General features: G+C 40.4%; 1 protein-coding gene across 1 annotated transcript in view; it reads left to right on the forward strand.

Moving 5' to 3' along the window:
- LOC126336284 (filamin-A) overlaps positions 1 to 18,008 on the forward strand; it is a 1,048,954-nt gene that overhangs the window by 360,520 nt on the left and 670,426 nt on the right.

The following is an 18,008-nucleotide window of genomic DNA, read 5'->3' on the forward strand; positions in this document are numbered from 1 at the left end:
TGCTACGCTTGCCACAGTAGTTGCCTCCAGTGTGGCATATGTTCTATCAGCTACTTGCAGGAACTTATCCAATGGTTGTCGTCCATACGCTATTAATGTCGACTGTACGTGAGACGGGAGCTGTTGCCGCCAGATATGTAGCGGCAACTCATTAGATATTACGAAACAGTGCACTATCGCTCGCAAATGTCTCCAAAATTCCAACGAGCTTCTGTCCCCACTTTTCTCCTGGTAAAGCACTTGTGAAAGCCTCTGCTCGTGCAGCGAGTGATTAGGGAAGTCTTCAGGGTGAGGTCTGCTCGTTGATGAGATGGGTGTAGAATCACATCGGAAACTATTGTCGACGCTCTATGGTACAAATTGTTAATTGTTCACGGTCCACTGTCATCCGTTGTTGTGAGAAAATGCTTTGCAAGATCGCAAACCATATTTCCGGTTGTGCGGGCGTAAATGGAGGTGCCCCCAATATTGTAGGCACGACGCAGTAGACACGAACGAAAGTGCATGCGTAAAATTTTCAAAGCGTGTGGGCGCTCGCGGCGCTTTAGTTATCGCTGGAGTTCGTGTTCTCGTCGTGTCCGTCTTGCTGTCGTTTCTCAGCGGCGACTGTTTTAAAACTTCAGTCTCTTGTTGCAGCTGCAGGACCACGTCACCAATTATTTATAAATAATTATTTTCGCTTCTGTTGGTTAACGGATGTAATCCGAAAAGTGACGTTGCAACTTAAACCGGTCTTGTTTTCAGGGTCACCAATTATGTAGGTCAGAAACATACACTTAGACATTTATTTACTTGGAGTAACGTCGAAAGTACAGCTCTAAACAAAAAACGAAAAACAAAGAATAAACATCAAACCACTGCAATTAGCTACTCGTCCAAGGAACAGACAATGCACTTCACTGGTCGGTCTCTAGTTCCCACACTCTTCACTAAAAACTGTACTCAATTGGAACGCCACTATCGATCGTTGTTTGGCACTATGTTTCTAGCATACTGGTGGCTTGCTTGTGGAACTACGGTGTATCATGCCTTCAGGTTTTACTATAAGAACAGATTCTACTGTAATATATCGTATTTGCATATTCTTGGAACAGTGAGTCCAAGCGTCATCTTTTAATGTAACTGTATCAGTGGCGGGTCATGGACCTTAATACTGGGGAGGCCAGGAAATACATTGGAAAATTTCCTTTTCCTCCCTTTTAATATACCTAGCGTACCCCCAATTAACCATGGACCTTGCCGTTGGTGGAGAGGCTTGCGTGCCTCAGCGATGCAGACGGCCGTACCGTAGGTGCAACCACAACGGAGGGGTATCTGTTGAGAGGCCAGACAAACATGTGGTTCCTGAAGAGGGGCAGCGGCCTTTTCAGTAGTTGCAGGGGCAACAGTCTGGATTATTGACTGATCTGGCACTGCAACACTAACCAAAACGGCCTTGCTGTGCTGGTACTACGAAAGGCTGAAAGCAAGGGGAAACTACAGCCGTAATTTTTCCCGAGGGCATGCAGCTTTACTGTATGGTTAAATGATGATGGCGTCCATTTGGGTTAAATATTCCGGAGGTAAAATAGTCCCGTATTCGGATATCCGGGCGGGGACTACTCAAGAGGACGTCGTTATCACGAGAAAGAAAACTGGCATTCTACGGACGGAGCGTGGAATGCCAGATCCGTTAATCGGGCAGGTAGGCTAGAAAGTTTAAAAAGGGAAATAGATACGTTAAAGTTAGATATAGTGGGAATTAGTGAAGTTCGGTGGCAGGAGGAACAAGACTTCTGGTCAGGTGAATACACGGTTATAAATACAAAATCAAAAAGGTGTAATGCAGGAGTAGGTTTAATAATGAATAAAAAAATAGGAGTGCAGGTAAGCTACCACAAACAGCATAGTGAACGCACTTTGTGGCCAAGATAGACACGAAGCCCATTCCTACTACAGTAGTACAAGTTTATATGCCAACTAGCTCTGCAGATGATGAAGAAATTGATGAAATGTATGATGAGATAAAAGAAATTATTCAGGTAGTGAAGGGAGACGAAAATTTAATAGTCATCGGTGACTGGAATTCGAGAGTAAGAAAAGGGAGATAAGGAAACATAGTAGGTGAATATGGATTGGGGGTTAGAAATGAAAGAGGAAGCCGTCTGGTACAATTTTGCATAGAGCATAACTTAATCATAGCTAACACTTGGTTCAAGAATCATAAAACAAGGTTGTATACATGGAAGAATGCTCGAGTTACTAGAAGGTATCAGACAGAGATTTAGGAACTAGGTTTTAAATTGTAAGACATTTCCAGGGGCAGATGTGGACTCTGACCACAATCTATTGGTTATGAACTGTAGATTAAAACTGAAGAAACTGCAAAAAGGTGGGAATTTAAGGAGATGGGATCTGGATAAACTGACTAAACCAGAGGTAGTACAGAGTTTCAGGGAGAGCATAAGGGAACAATTGACTGGAATGGAGGAAAGAAATACAATAGAAGAAGAATGGGTAGCTTTGAGGGATGAAGTACTGAAGGCAGCAGAGGATAAAGTAGGTAAAAAGAAGAGGGCTAGTAGAAATCCTTGGGTAACAGAAGAAATATTGAATTTATTGATGAAAGGAGAAAATATAAAAATGCAGTAAATGAAGCAGGCAAAAAGGAATACAATCGTCTAAAAAATGAGATCGACAGGAAGTACAAAATGGCTAAGCAGGGATGGCTAGAGGACAAATGTAAGGATGTAGAGGCTAATCTCACTAGGGGTAAGATAGATACTACGTACAAGAAAATTAAAGAGACCATTGGAGAAAAGAGAGCCACTTGTATGAATATCAAGAGCTCAGATGGAAACCCAGTTCTAAGCAAAGGGGGAAACCAGGAAGGTGGAAGGAGTATATAGAGGGCCCATACAAGGGCGATGTACTTAAGGACAATGTTATGGAAATGGAAGAGGATGTAGATGAAGATAAAATGGGAGATGCGATACTGCGTGAAGAGTTTGACAGAAGCACTGAAAGACCTGAGTCAAAACAGGGCCCCGAGAGTAGACCACATTCCCTTAGAACTACTGACGGCTTTGGGAGAGCCAACCCTGACAAAACTCTACCATCTGGCGAGCAAGATGTGTGAGACAGGCGAAATACCCTAAGACTTCATGAAGAATATAATAATTCCAATCCCAAAGAAAGCAGGGGTTGACGCATGTGAAAATTACCGAACTATCAGTTTAATAAGTCACAGTTTCAAATTCTAAAAGTGGCAGGGGTAAAATACAGGGAGCGAAAGGCTATTTACAATTTGTACAGAAACTAGGTGGCAGTTGTAAGGATCGAGGGACATGAAAGGAAAGCAGTGGTTGAGAAGGGAGTGAGACAGGGTTGTAGCCTCTCTCCGATGTTATTCAATCTGTATATTGAGCAAGCAGTAAAGGAAACAAAAGAAAAATTCGGAGTAGGTATTAAAATCCATAGAGAAGAAATAATAACTTTGAGGTTCGCCGATGACATTGTAATTCTGTCAGAGACAGCAAAGGACTTGGAAGAGCAGTTGAACGGAATGGAAAGTGCCTTGAAAGGAGCGTATAAGATGGACATCAACAAAAGCAAAACGAGGATAATGGAATGTAGTCGAATTAAGTCGGGTGATGCTAAGGGAATTAGATTAGGAAATGAGACACAAAGTAGTAAAGGAGTTTTGCTATTTGGGGAGCAAAATAACTGGTGATGTTCGGAGTAGAGAGGATATAAAATGTAGACTAGCAATGGCAAGGAAAGCGTTTTTGAAGAAGAGAAATTTGTTAACATCGAGTATAGATTTATGTGTCAGGAAGTCTTTTCTGAAAGTATTTGTATGGAGTGTAGCCATGTATGGAAGTGAAACGGACGATAAATAGTTTGGACAAGAAGAGAATAGAAATGTGGTGTTAGAGAAGAATGCTGAAGATTAGTTGGCTATATCACATAACTAATGAGGAGATATTGATAAGAATTGGGTAGAAGAGGAGTTTGTGGCACAACTTGAAAAGAAGAAGAGACCGGTTGGTATGACATGTTCTGAGGCATCAAGGGATCGCAAATTTAGCATTGGAGGGCAGCGTGGAGGGTAAAAATCGTAGAGGGAGACCAAGAGATGAATACCCTAAGCAGATTCAGAAGGATGTAGGTTGCAGTAGGTACTGGGAGATGAAGAAGCTTGCACAGGACAGAGTGTCAGGGAGAGCTGCATCAAACCATTCTTAGGACTGAAGACCACAACAACAAGAACAGTGTCCGTAACGAGCTCCCCTACCGCAACCAGCGTCACAACCACCACTGCTGTTACTATTACTACTAAGATGACAGCGAGAACGACTACCACTACCACTACTACACGAAACTGCAATGTATTGGGATGTTTTTGTACACCACCAGCATCTGAAACAACGTCCAGCATCTGCAACAAACGTCGCAGAGCGTTTCAGGGAAAGTCTTGAGTACATAGGAAATAAATACCCAAATTATCCATTAGTTATAGGTGGAGACTTTAATCTGGCATCCATTGACTGGGAAAAATACACGTTCATCACAGGGGGCAGAAGCATGGACTCGTGTGAAGTTATCCTAGGAGCGATCTCAACATACATCCATGAGCAATTGGCTAGAAAAGCAACTTGAGGTGGGAACATATTAGATGTCTTGGCGACAAACAGACCTGATCTTTTTGAGGTAGTTAATCTAGAAGAAGGTATTATTGGCCATAATGTCGTCGTGGATTCTATGTCAATGGAAGTTGCAAAAAAAAAAAAAAAAAAATCCAAAATAAAAATGTCATTAATGAATATCTTCATAGTCAGCTCCAAGCATTCACCGTGGGACACAGAGATATTGAGCATCTTTGGTCGGAATTTAAAGTTTTGCCCACCACGTACTAGAAAAGTATGTTCCTAGCAAAAATATAGGGAAGGGAAAGGACCCACCTTGGTACAACAAACATATTAGGAAGTTGCTGAGAAAGCAGTTTTAAACGTAGTCACTGCCCCGCAGATAAGCAGAAATTATGCGAAATGAAACCAGCTGTCAAAAGGTCAATGAGAGATTCTTTTAACGGATTTGAAAGCATTATTTTATCTACAGATTCTAAAAATGACCCCAAAAAATTTTGGTCGTATTTAAAAATCTATGAACGCTACTAATTCAATACCTTCTCTTGCTGGCAGTGCGGGTAGTGTAACGGATGATGATAAACAGAAGGCCGAAAACAGTTACAATCGTTAGACACCTCGAAGGCATCTGCCCAAGACGACACCCCCGTAAGATTATATGTTGACTGTGCTACAAATGTAGCACCATTCTTATCCTTCACCTATCAGAGATCGTTGGAACAGCGGTAAGTTCCACCAGACCGGAGAAAGGTCCAGGTCACAGCAATCTATAAAAAGGGTAGAAAATCGGATGCACATAATTACCGGCCAATTTCACTGACGTCGATTTGTTGTAGAATTGTGGAACATATTTTGTGTTCAGACATAATGACCTTTCTAGCCTCTGAGAAGTCCATCTGCAGAAACCAACACGGTTTTAGGAAACTGCGGTCATGCGAGACACGGCTGGCCCTCTTTCGGCTCCCAGGTTGATGCCATATTTGTAGGCCTTCGACTCAGTTCTACATCGTCGCTTGCTCCAAAACGTCCGCGCTTAAGGCCTATCCGATGATATATACGGCTGGATAGAAAGTTTTCTAACAAACAGAGAGCAGTACGTCGTCATGAATGGGGTGATTTCAACAGAAACAAGCGTAACTTCAGGTGTGCCCCAGGGCAGCGTAATAGGTCTGCTGCTTTTTACGATTTACGTAAACGATCTGGTTGATGTTATTGATAGAGGCATTAGACTGTTTGCCGATGATGCTGTTGTCTACAGGAAAGTAGCATCACACGAAAGTTGTGAACAAATCAATGAGGATTTGCAGAAAATAAATGCGTGGTGTAATGACGCAGTTATCTATCAATATTAGTAAGTGTAACTTACTGCGTATAGCAAGGCGAAAATACACTCCTGGAAATGGAAAAAAGAACACATTGACACCGGTGTGTCAGACCCACCATACTTGCTCCGGACACTGCGAGAGGGCTGTACAAGCAATGATCACACGCACGGCACAGCGGACACACCAGGGACCGCGGTGTTGGCCGTCAAATGGCGCTAGCTGCGCAGCATTTGTGCACCGCCGCCGTCAGTGTCAGCCAGTTTGCCGTGGCATTCGGAGCTCCATCGCAGTCTTTAACACTGGTAGCATGCCGCGACAGCGTGGACGTGAACCGTATGTGCAGTTGACGGACTTCGAGCGAGGGCGTATAGTGGGCATGCGGGAGGCCGGGTGGACGTACCGCCGAATTGCTCCACACGTGGGGCATGAGGTCTCCACAGTACATCGATGTTGTCGCCAGTGGTCGGCGGAAGGTGCACGTGCCCGTCGACCTGGGACCGGACCGCAGCGACGCACGGATGCACGCCAAGACCGTAGGATCCTACGCAGTGCCGTAGGGGACCGCACCGCCACTTCCCAGCAAATTAGGGACACTGTTGCTCCTGGGGTATCGGCGAGGACCATTCGCAACCGTCTCCATGAAGCTGGGCTACGGTCCCGCACACCGTTAGGCCGTCTTCCGCTCACGCCCCAACATCGTGCAGCCCGCCTCCAGTGGTGTCGCGACAGGCGTGAATGAAGGGACGAATGGAGACGTGTCGTCTTCAGCGATGAGAGTCGCTTCTGCCTTGGTGCCAATGATGGTCGTATGCGTGTTTGGCGCCGTGCAGGTGAGCGCTACAATCAGGACTGCATACGACCGAGGCACACAGGGCCAACACCCGGCATCATGGTGTGGGGAGCGATCTCCTACATTGGCCGTACACTTCTGGTGATCGTCGAGGGGACACTGAATAGTGCACGGTACATCCAAACCGTCATCGAACCCATCGTTCTACCATTCCTAGACCGGCAAGGGAACTTGCTGTTCCGACAGGACAATGCACGTCCGCATGTATCCCCTGCCACCCAACGTGCTCTAGAAGGTGTAAGTCAACTACCCTGGCCAGCAAGATCTCCGGATCTGTCCCCCATTGAGCATGTTTGGGACTGGATGGAGCGTCGTCTCACGCGGTCTGCACGTCGAGCACGAACGCTGGTCCAACTGAGGCGCCAGGCGGAAATGGCATGGCAAGCCGTTCCACAGGACTACATCCAGCATCTCTACGATCGTCTCCATGGGAGAATAGCAGCCTGCATTGCTGCGAAAGGTGGATATACACTGTACTAGTGCCGACATTGTGCATGCTCTGTTGCCTGTGTCTATGTGCCTGTGGTTCTGTCAGTGTGATCATGTGATGTATATGACCCCAGGAATGTGTCAATAAAGTTTCCCCTTCCTGGGACAATGAATTCACGGTGTTCTTATTTCAATTTCCAGGAGTGTACATAGCTGTCATAGTTGTTTACATTGCTCGCAGTTACTGGTTCTGGTGTCATGCCATATAAACGTACACTTTGTGGTCTGTCATTATAATTTGGCATTGCTTGTACGGTTTGCCACGATCTGTGTGCATACATTGCTTTCGTTTGTTGTGGCTGGCACTTTGTTTATGTGGACAACTTGTGTCTCAGTATCCGTTTCACCCAAGTAGCTAGTATCCTGTGCTGTGTAGCTTGCAAATTAGTGTTTGAAGTATTACGGCAAGTACGTCGTTTTGGTTGCTATTTAATGTACTTCGGTTGTTGACAACTGTACTCTGCAAATCAACATTTGAATTTCGTACTGGGTGACGGTAAAGTGTCGTCAAAAATCATGTTATTTGCGCTTCCTATGTTTTCCTGTGCGAACAGAATGTTGCACGTGGAGATAGTGATGTAGTTACATCTATTGTCACCAACGTATCATCAAAGTTAGAGCTCTGTGAAAGCTCACTAGCACTTGTCATTTCTGTTATGTTCATCTCTGAACTGTTTAATACGATTTATTGTGGAAGACATGGCGCTGGTACTTCAGATGCTTTATCCTGCAATTGTACGCCATCTTGGCTCATTGCGCTTTCGCCCTTGTCAACAATATTGGAAACTGATTTTTGTGCCATTTTATTTGAATATTTCAATTAAAATTTTTGGAAAACAGAAAATGGAAATATGTTATTTTGTGAATTTAAACATACGATTTACGTGTTGTCAAGCGTTAGTTATCAACTATTATGACGCAGAAAATGTTATGACTCTGAAACTTTAAACTTTTCTCCCGCTACCCTTACGTAAAATTTCCGAAAAATTCACTACAATGCATTTAGGAAAGGAAATTAAGGAAAGGTACTTCTAATTATTACGCAGGAGACGCTACCAAGCATAGCCAAGCAAGCGGTTGTGTAGCGGTCCTACCTTTACTGCGATGAAACAAACAGCGTATTTCCAAAATTTTCCGCAAATTCCGGTTTCTTTTTGCTTCCTTTTTGGATTGGTTTTCTCCACACGAATTTCCGGTCCTGGTCATTTTGCTCCCAGTCGTGATGTTGCACATGAAAATTTTAAAACATTTAGTACATGCAAAAAAAAAAATCTCATATCATGTCATCAATAATTTTGAATAATTTACACAACTGGTTTCATGGATTTCTCAATGTCATGTGACCAGGTCGCCAGTTGTGGAAATTTAATGTATATGCATATATATAAATATAACAATAAGAAGAAGAAAGGATACATAAATAAAGAGATTAATAGAAATCAGTTATTTTCAATTAATGCCCATAATTTGATGCTGACCTTGTCTATAACAGTTCTTAATCGGACTTCTTCTTCCGAATGCAGGCCGCTTGGGGACCTGACATTGAGATAATGCGCGGAAGAAAATAAAACTTTCGTGGTTTTGCACAGATAATAATAATAATTATTCAAGCAACACAAATGGCTACCATACACATCTTACAAAAATATGTCCTCTCCACTCGAGAACTAAAGACAGAGTCTCCCTATTAACAAAAAAATTGAATGGAACTTTTTATCATTTGTTATCCGCCTTCCGGTGTAGCAAAATATATCTTTGTCGGTGCTTACAGCGGCCGCGCTAATGATTATTATCATTGGTTTTAAATTTTCCTCGAAGGTTGTTGGGGCCTTTCCTTATGTACCTATACACTTGCTCTCTAGAGCTGGCAGTTTTGAAGAAATAACACAAGCTAAAGCCTCCGTGGTCGCTGACAAAAGTGCGTAAAATATTATTGTAAAAATAATTATTGCCACTGCCACCACCTCTACCAAAGAAAAGTGTAGGTCTGGACTCCATTGCCGCCTCCTATCAGCTGCCACTGATTTGTATACATGTAAACTACATGTAAATGATAACGTATGTTGTACATCATAGAGGAGTTTATTAGCATCAAATATTATATAACTATATTATTATGGTTAAATACAAACTCATTTATGAAGTCATGTACATTAGAAGTAGAGTTGAAATTAAAGCATGAATAAATGTTGAGATCCCAAAAGTGTAGCTCATAGTATCTATGTATGTAACTAGTTGCTCCAGTTGAATGGAAGCAGTAATTTTAAAAAAGAAAATTCTTGGGCACGTAACAAAATTGAAGAATTTTAATGAAATGAAAGATACTTTGATAAAATTTGAGGCTGAATAGACAAGCTTGTGATTTTTCAATGTGCTGAAAAAATTTTGACTTAGTTTCATATAAGTCGTAAATTTAAACACAAGATTGTAGGAGAAGGATAGCTGTTATCAGAAAAGGTTTCAACTGATTTAATTTTGTAAATTATTCAACCCAACATTAAAAGCGCGCTGCTCTACAATCGCGGAGTTTATTTTAGAAGGATGAGCTATGTTTTGTTAGCAATGAGGCAATACATTTTATTCGGTGTTCAGTTGATTCAGCAATCAAATGAGATTTTCATATTGCCAAATACAGAAATATTTTATTTTATTTTATCCATAGTTGTCAGTGTTTCTTCCATGACTGTAGTACTATCGTAAAATAAAGAAAAATAGCCTTCAGTCACAATCGCAATGTTATTTCAATGCACGATGCATTTCGAGCCATGGGGTCTCGTCTTCAGGTTCTAGAACAGTCTACCTCATTTGTTTTTCCTTTTTCAGATTAAGATTAATTTTGGGGTATTTCGCCTGTCTCATACATCTTGCTCACCAGCTGGTAGAGTTTTGTCATGACTGGCTCTCCCAAGGCCGTCAGTAGTTCTAATGGAATGTTGTCTACTCCGGGGGCCTTGTTTCGACTCAGGTCTTTCAGTGCTCTGTCAAACTCTTTACGCAGTATCGTATCTCCCATTTCGTCTTCATCTACATCCTCTTCCATTTCCATAATATTATCCTCAAGTACATCGCCCTTGTATAAACCTTCTGTATACTCCTTCCACCTTTCTGCCTTCCCTTCTTTGCTTAGAACTGGGTTGCCATCTGAGCTCTTGATGTTCATACAAGTGGTTCTCTTATCTCCAAAGGTCTCTTTAATTTTCCTGTGGGCAGTATCTATCTTACCCCTAGTGAGATAAGCTTCTACATCCTTTCATTTGTCCTCTAGCCATCCCTGCTTAGCCATTTTGCACTTCCTGTCGACCTCATTTATGAGACGTTTGTATTCATTTTTGCCTCCTTCATTTACTGCATTTTTATATTTTCTCCTTTCATCAATTAAGTTCAATATTTCTTCTGTTACCCAAGGATTTCTAGCGGCCCTCGTCTTTTTACCTACTTTATCCTCTGCTGCCTTCACTACTTCATCCCTCAGAGCTACGCATTCTTCTTCTACTGTATGTCTTTCCCCTATTCCTGTCAATTGTTCCCTTATGCTCTCCCTGAAACCCTGTACAACCTCTGGTTCTTTCAGTTTATCCAGGTCCCATCTCCTTAATTTCCCAGATTTTTACAGTTTCTTCAGTTTTAATCTACAGGTCATAACCAATAGATTGTGGTCAGAGTCCACATCTGCCCCTGGAAATGTCTTACAACTTAAAACCTGGTTCCTAAATCTCTGTCTTACCATTATATAATCTATCTGATACCTTTTAGTATCTCCAGGGTTCTTCCATGTATAGAACCTAACACTTGGTTTAAAAATCATGAAAGAAGGTCATTTAGTTTATGAAAGAAAAATTGAATTGTGCATTTGGGTATTTTTTATTATATGTTATACTCTTCCAACAAAACGCTTTCCTGTTTAATTTCATAGAACAAATACTATTTTTATGGTTTCCCAAAAGCAAATTACATCCATAAAATTAATAAATAAATAAATGTGTTTTAAGAATGAAATGGAATGAGAAACATGAGGCTTTTTAAGCTCGTCTTTAACAAATTGGACTGCCACACACCTTCGACAAAACCCTCTCTACATCCTTGGTTATGTACACAAAGTCATCAACTGTTTCTATGACTTCATTTGTAATTTGCATAATTTTATTTTCATTACTGTAGTCTAATTATAACAAATTTTGAGGCCTAGACTCAATCTAGCTCTAATGAGGGTAAAAGTTAATGTAGTTTATGTACAAAGCATGCAGCAGAATACATATCTGAGACTTGTGTATTATCTAATGTAGGTTCTTTGAACTTACCTTACAGTTTTAATTTATAACAAACATTAAGGATGGTAAAGTGTGTTAAATATGACGTAAATGTGGACATTCAGCTGTACTACGGGCCAACCTTTATTTAACATTCACGTTCCTCGGTTTCTACAACTCATGACCAAATTCTCACCTTCCAATCTATCTGAGGGATAGATTTTTCTCGATTATCTCCACTAAAGATAAAAAATGCAATGCCCTCCAAAAAACAAAGATGGCTCAGATATGTTCCATGAGTATCTATACTTTCTTCTTTTTCGAATTTCAGATATTGGAAGACTTTCTGTATGCACTGCTTCGTAGGTCCTACATTACAGTAAACATTAGATCTCCAAAGTAAGACACATTTAAAAGGAAAAAGGATTGTTACTGCAAAATTCCAACTCTGCATATGCTGTGTTTACTCGTGTTAACTTCAGTTGTTAATCTTGTGGAAACAGTTTCCATTCCCAGTTAATCAAAGATACGGTAACTCCATCAAATTGCGAGCAAACTCACAAAATTTATTTTTTAAATCATTGTTTATTGTAGGTAAACCTTTTGCAGTAGAACTCCAAGTTGCCAAATCTGTATAAAATACACATAAGAACACTGTGATTCCTTTCTTATTCTGGATGCAAAGTTGTAAGAAAGCAAGATTTTGAGCAGCAGTTTTAGAAACACGTTGTCTGTGATATGTTCTGATTAAGTTTCTGTTTTTTTAAATAAATTCTCGTATTGGGAATGTCTAAAATTTGATTGTTGGGATACAATGGAAACCTACCTTTTTATGCAATCAAAGCCTTGGCAGAAAAACAAAATGACTTAGGAAGAAAGGGCAGAAAATGGGATGATGGTAATAAACGGGCTACAAAGGACAAACAAGAGCACTTATGAAATATCTGGCAACAGGGAAACACAAAGATAAAATAGAATATCATAGGAAAAGCTAATTCACTAGAAGAAAAATATATGGAAAACACAAAGTTGGGAATAATTTGAGGCTAATTTAGAAAATGACATATGCAAGCACCAATTGCAAACGTTCAAAACTGTTTAAAAGCTAAAATAAAATAAAAGAGAATGACCATGTGAATGCCATCCCTTTACCTAATTGGTTGCAGTACTTTCAGAATCGGTGGTCTCAGAAATCAGAGCCTCTTACAAACCAACAGCCAGGGAACTACTCCAGAGAAACCATCTTTAAGTGTAAACTTCCAGAAGTATTAAACAAAACGAGAAATAACAAAGCCTTAGTATACAATTGAATCAATCTATAGCTTTTTAAATGTGCAATTAAATCATTAATAGACAGATTTATGCACTTATTAAATGTGATCTGATCACGAGGTGATTCACCTGAGAGCTGGAGCAATTCAGTTGTCATTCCTATCTTCAAAAAAGGAGACACGTGAAAAATTCTGATAACAGACAGATTTATGCACTTATTAAATGTGATCTGATCACGAGGTGATTCACCTGAGAGCTGGAGCAATTCAGTTGTCATTCCTATCTTCAAAAAAGGAGACACGTGAAAAATTCTGATAACTGCTGAGGAATAAGCTTATTGTAATCACCACATAAAATTTTAGCCAACATTATCAAAAACAAATTGTAAGACATGGGTGGGAAACAAAATGACTTTCTAAAATAAAGAACATGCTGTGATGGCTAGTTTTCATTGAATTTGCTAATAGCAAAACGTTGAGAGCTTCACCTAGAAACATACATTCCTTTTTTGACTCCAAAAAAGCTTTTGATTAAGTCAAAAGAAACAAATTATTACAGATTATGGCAGGTGGTCACGTTCTCCTGCAACTCATATAATTTCATCTTTATCAAGAATCCAAGTCAAAATACGACAAGGAGCGGCTTTTCACAACCTTCTGCTATTTATATGAATAAAATCATTCAAGTGTGGAGTCGAATTCCATGCAGCTTTATTCAGATCAACCGAAACCCAAAGCTAAGTATAGCAGGAAAGATCTGGTAGAATCTAATTGCTTTGGTAGTAAAGGATACCACTTACTGAAAAGCAGAAGCGTTGAGTCGTCGACAGGGAAACACAAAAAACAGAAAGAAAACTTGCTAGCTTTAGGGATTTGGATAAATCTTTTGTTGAGCTAGAGTACCAGTGCGCGCCGACACACGCAACCCCCCCCCCCCCCACCCCCCCCCCCCCCCCGCCCCTCACAATACACAAAACTGTGTGCCTCTACATAATTATAGCAGGACACACGTGTGTGTGTGTTTCTGTGTGTTCATCTTAACTCAATGCTTCTGGTTTTTGGTGAGTTGTTTTCTTAAACCCCAAATTATAACAGGGTGTATACGACCCGGGAGATTCGGGAAAAACCCGGGAAGTTTTTCATCCGGGAGAAAACTGGGAAAAACCTTGGATTTTTTTAGAATTCCGGGAATTTTTCAGTGTTTTAATTTTCTGTTCAATTTTTGTAATTTTGACCGTTAAGAACCGATACTCTAACAAAGGATATTACTGTATCCCGCTACTGCAGAATAATACTTCAACAATAAAACATAAACGAGAGCAAAAAACGAAAATAACTTAAATTGCAAAGGAAATGTGCAGTATGCAACGACACACAGTGCTCATGCAAGCTTGTGCCAGCAGCAAAATGTGTCAAAGGCTTTAGGAAGACTATGCAATGCTTCATAACAACAAATAGCCTCCGATGAGCGTAAAGTCACAACTGTTTACATTTGATTTGTTTTAGCAGTTACGAGCGGGCTCAGGCGCATGCGCAGTTGAGTCGCGTTTGAACAGTAGATTCGCCTGCTTCTGGCTACAGGAATGTGGCTGTTGGCTGAGCAGCAAGCAGCTAGATACTACCGGGAAGAGGGGTCGCCAAATTAATATTCTTGAGGAAAAAAGCTTGTTTCACAAAGCGCTTACCATCCAGCGCACGTTGGTCTATCGATTATTCATGTGATTTTGAAATGCATCCCTGTTGGTTTTTGAACATTTTTGAACACATTTTGATTTCTGAATGAATCATAAGTTGATTTTTGAATGTGTGTAGTGTACGTGATGTCTCTGTCAGGAGAATCCTCGTCGCATCTAGAAATAAACTTTCCGCAGACAAAAGGGGACGGGGCTACACGAGCTGAGCGGAGTAACGCCGAACGGATGAATGCCAATCGCCGTCTGATTATGTGGTTGATTGGGTTTGCGAATGGTCAGCGTTGTTATAATTACTAGCGAAATTCATAGATCCACACTACCAAAATGGAAATAAACGACTAACAGGAATAACAGGTGAGAAAGATTTCGTATTATCTTCTCGGTGTATCCCAGAAAATGAAATTTTTACAGAAAATTTTTGGCCAGATCGCTCCACTAGTAAGGACCAGTTGAACAGCCCCCGCCTAGTAACCGCTTAAGTTCTATTCTGGAAGTAACACGGAAAACGTATTGTATGAACACGTAACAACGCCTAACCGGAGAATAAGAACTAAACCTGTAATTCTGGCCGGGTTAGTGAAGTTAATCAGCGAACAAATTATGACAATGGTAGGATTAGCTACAGAATTGGTGATGACAAGATTGTTTGTTAGAACGAGGAAGGAGAAGAAACGGGGACATCACACAAATGAGGGAAGAATAAGACGATTCCAAATTTATATAAAAATTTCGTAATATTACTTTTCGATCTCATGCTTGAGAAACTGGTGCGTGTGAGTGAAATGTGAAAGTGTTTCCTAACATAAACCTTTTTGCTTGTAGTAGGCCTAAGAGGCATTTGATATTGGTACTTAATGAATTATATTCTGTCGTCTTATAAAAATGACCATAAAATTGCTGCAATATTAGAAAGGCCTATTTTGTTTTATCTAGCAGACAGTGACAAAATAGACGTAATCAAATCGAGAAACCACACCAGTCTTGGGTATTATTTGTATCAACAGCTTTTTCAGTCTTTCGATTATTCATGTAGCAAAACGTTTGACGACCTTTGATGAGGTAATAGATCCTTTCGCTGAAAAGAAATCACGCCATGTATATCTGTAGCAATATTAGAGAGAAAAAAAGGCAAGGAGCTAAGAATTGAAGCAACGTGTACTTTCTTGCTTGTGTCTTCTCTTTATTGATTTTATATACCCTATATTTAATTTTATGTCACACAAAACAGCAAGTTATTAGCTAATAGGCAATAAAGAGTGCATATTTTCCGAAGAGGTCTTGTTCTCCCGATTACAAATAATTCCATCCACAATTAATTACGAGTTTTTTTCTTTAAAAGAAACCGGCTGAATGGGAGCAGGAGAGGTATCACAGGACATTTCAATTTCCACTGTCCTGAATATAGATTGATGGCATCCATTACAAAATATACACGATAGAAGAATGCTGTCTGAAGAGCCGTGGCACTGCATTTTGGCACACTTAAGACAAAACAGCATGTCTTTCATTTCTCGAACACACGTGTTTTATGTTTCAGACTTTTCAGGAAGATGGTGCCGCTTCAAGATGAACATTTTTTGAAAATTCGGTATTTTTAGTATTGACCCGGTTAGCAAATACCGTAGATCCAGGGCTGATGCGCAGAGCAGTCTGAGTTAATAGTGACCCGTGTTTACATTTAGTGATTTTGCTGTTTCTCCTTCGTTTACTCTAACGTCAAATGAAAACAAAACGAATATCTGTTGCCGGGCGCTATTAAGTGAATTAGAATACACTCACATAATTTCGGAAGGCGAAAATATGTTATTAGTTTCAGACTTTATTTTATTTCCACTTTCTGACAGTCAGGCATTAATCGCCTTGCAGAACAATAAAGTTATTTTTGTCTGTTTGCTAAAGAAATTTGACGTTTATTATCCTTTCAAGCAGAGGCAGTCAATGTATTTGAAACGAAATGTTTAATTCCACAGTACTGGCTAGTTTCAACTGTTCGCTGCATTTCAAGTGCACGTTTTCATCTTCTACCACGTATGGCATTATGACACAATAAAGAACCAAACATGATATAATACAGTACTGGTGTTACAAGAAAATTTACATCCCGAAAACCACACTGAAAAGCTTAATATCAGGTCAAGGTCTACTTTACTGGGAATCTGGATATACGAATGTGCACTTTAAAGCCGGCCGGTGTGGCCCTGCGGTTCTAGGCGCTTCAGTCTGGAACCGCGTGACCGCTACGGTCGCAGGTTCGAATCCTGCCGCGGGCATGGATGTGTGTGATGTCCTTAGGTTAGTTAGCTTTAAGTAGTTCTAAGTTCTAGGGGTCTGATGACCACAGATGTTAAGTCCCATAGTGCTCAGAGCCATTTGTACTATTTTTTGTGCATTTTAAGTATGCATTTTAAATGTGAACATTTTAGTATGGTTCACGAAATTCCGATGCTCTTGCAGTATCCTCTGATGTCTTGTTTCTTAAATGACATAATGTATGATCGTTCAATGTTTTACACGTGCGTACATACGGACTTCCTACGACATGGTAGCTTCGCAAGCGCGGTGTCGCCTGTTATATGCGCTCTCTGGCAACTGTTGAAACGAACATATTTCTAACAGGTCGCGCGGGAAAATATTGTGAATGTTGGTTTGAAAAGCGTTACTTTCAAAGTAAATATCCTTTTACTTAAGTTGAACTATGTGCGAGAATGTACCATGAATTTCTTAAGTTACAGAGCGTTTGCCTCTCATTTAAAAATCAACTCTTTTATGACGAGTCATTTGGAAGAATTTCAAACCCTGAAGATCAGACATTTGTCATTATTAAAAATTTTACTGGCACATTTGTGTGATATATCTTACAGTGTAACAAGCGCAAAAAAGATCAACATTATATGCGAAAGCTTAGCTTCTCGTGTAGCTTATTAACCTTAGAGACCAATATTATATGTGAACGCTTTTCTTTTCTTGTAGCAACACTATGTATATTAATTTAAAGTATTAACTTGCCCTGTTTGTGTGTTGGTGCTTCTTAACAGTGACTGACGTTGCTGTTGGCTGACTACATCACGTGTCCTATGCTCTGAATATCCTCTGTCATCTGCTAGCGAGATCACGTGACATGAGCTATGACTGGCTTACAAAAGTGCATCGCAAACTCGATTTCAATGATTCGGAAAGTACTATGCGGTGTTTGGTGGAATTCCAATGTATAGTTTCGTAATACGAAAATACGCAGCGTACATGTTGCTGTACATCAAAGATATTTCCAAAACGTGTCTTTTTTCCTGAGTTTCGTTTTCTAAAGTGTCGGGAAATTCAACGCCTGTGTATAAACCCATAACCATTCAAAGGATTGATAAGTTTTGCAAAGAAAATATACTGTCACTTAACACGGAAAAAGTGTTTTCACCTGGGAGAGTGCATTTTTAACCGGGAAATCCGGGAAAAGCTGGGATTTTTTTTTCCTTGTCCGCGTATACACCCTGTATAAATAAACACCAAGTT

This window comes from Schistocerca gregaria, chromosome 2 (assembly GCF_023897955.1).
Source record: "Schistocerca gregaria isolate iqSchGreg1 chromosome 2, iqSchGreg1.2, whole genome shotgun sequence".
NCBI lineage: Eukaryota > Metazoa > Arthropoda > Insecta > Orthoptera > Acrididae > Schistocerca > Schistocerca gregaria.